The sequence below is a fragment of the Tachyglossus aculeatus genome, chromosome 2 (genome assembly GCF_015852505.1).
Source record: "Tachyglossus aculeatus isolate mTacAcu1 chromosome 2, mTacAcu1.pri, whole genome shotgun sequence".
Lineage (NCBI taxonomy): Eukaryota > Metazoa > Chordata > Mammalia > Monotremata > Tachyglossidae > Tachyglossus > Tachyglossus aculeatus.
The window spans coordinates 77,837,422-77,839,274 of NC_052067.1; the positions used below are offsets into that span (position 1 = coordinate 77,837,422).

Below are 1,853 nucleotides of genomic sequence, written 5' to 3' on the forward strand. Positions count from 1 at the left end.
CTTTTACTGTATTCTTCCAAGGCTTACTACAGTTCTCTGCACATGGAGAAGCAGCATGGCCCAGTGGAAAGAGCACAGACTTGGTAATCAGAGGACCTGTGTTCTAATCTCAGCTCCACCAATTGTCTGCTGTGTGACCTTGGGTAAGTTACTTTCCTTCCCTTTGTCTCAGTTACCACATCTGTAAAATGGGAATTCAAACTGTGAGCCCGATGTGGAACAGGGACTGTGTCTTCTCCAATTATATCTACCCCAGCTTTTTCCCCTCTCAGGATTGCATCTAGAGAGTTTCCAGTATACTACCAGTATTGATTATGAGAGGGAGAGTCAAGCAGAGGCATAGCCATTCCATTCCTAGTTTGAACAGTGGTTAGAGAGTGGAAGACAACCTGCTACAAGTCAAAATTCACCTATGCTGGACAGCAGCAGCATGAGAAAGACTTGAGGGTGGAGACTCATTTCCATTTTTTTTTTTAAACCAAGAAAGCTCTATGAATACATTACCAGAATAATTGTAGATGGAGGTGGGGCATTGTGAGAGACATGTCCATGGAGTCACTATGGGTCGGGGCTAACTCGACAGCACAAGACCCCAGCATTTAGTGCAGTGTCTGGCACATAGTAAGTCCTTAATAAATACCACAATTATAGTAAGCACTCAAATACCACTGATTGAGGATTGATTGTCTAGTGTGCAGATTTAAGACATAAGGGGCTAGGAGACCCAAGGACATTAACCCTCAGGATGAGATAGCAAGGAAGACTAAAGGGAAATTAATAGATCATTAATATATCAGTGTTAAAGCTCCAGCACAAACTTCACCCCTATAGGACAGGCTGGGGGCAGAGATAAAGAAGCACTAGATGCTACAGTCCAAAAGGCCTCAAGATGGTGGCTAAAGAGACCAAGCATATAAAAGGTATAGATAAAACCCAAACACTAAAAGCATATAAAAAAAGAAGTCCCCAGATAATAAAGGTAAAAAGCAGGCAGTGACTGGAAATATTTTTCCTAAGAAAGAAATCTACTGCTTCTGAACCAGAAAACTTCAACAAAAGCACCCAGAGAATTCAAGAATGTGTAGCTTGTTACCTGCTTACACATCTGCATAGATATGGGATACTGTGTCTCAGAAAAGAAAACTAGGTGCTGGGCTTTCGAGTGATAAATGAATAATGACCTCATTCCAGTCATCTGGACCAGTGCCTTGTGGACATGGGAGCTGTGAGGGACACCTATGATTCTTTGCAAATAGGCTGATGAGGAAAGGGAAAACATTACATTGTAGCTGGCACAGGAATTGTCCCTTATTGTTGCTGCTGCTGCTTTTGTTTTTCTCAGTCTCCTTTAACACCTATCTTCCCACTTAGAAAAGACTGCTGTAGAATGCGGAGATGAGCCAAAAAAGCAGAGTACTAAGAGTAAAAATCCAATTAATCTGCTAGTCAAAAAAGTGAGTAATTAGAAGCAGTTGTTTTTCCAAGGCAATTATTTGTCTCTATTTTTCATGTGACAGTGGCCAGCACATGTTGTTTTCTCAGGGAAAAATTAACATCCTCTCTTTCTCCCTTCCCCCATTCCCCACCCCAGACACACTCAGATGCCTGAAGCTCCTTGGAGACATGGCAGCATAGCCTAGTGGAACTTCTCTGTACCTCAGTTTCCTCATCTGTAAAATAGGGATTAAATACCTCTTCTCCCTTAGACTGTGAGCCGCTGTGGGACAGAGACTGTGTCCAGCCTGATTATATTGCATCTACCCAAGCACTTAGCACAGTGCTTGACACTTCATAAATAACACAATTTTTATTACTATTTATTGAGTTCCCATGAAGTAAAATGCACTGTACCA

At 41.9% G+C, this 1,853-nt stretch overlaps 1 non-coding gene across 1 annotated transcript; it reads left to right on the top strand.

Moving 5' to 3' along the window:
- The first annotated feature begins 262 nt into the window (after nt 1–262).
- Nucleotides 263–400, top strand: LOC119924574. Its single transcript, XR_005449279.1, has one exon. It is a non-coding gene; the product is annotated as a small nucleolar RNA SNORA7 (small nucleolar RNA).
- The last annotated feature ends 1,453 nt before the right edge of the window (nt 401–1,853 follow it).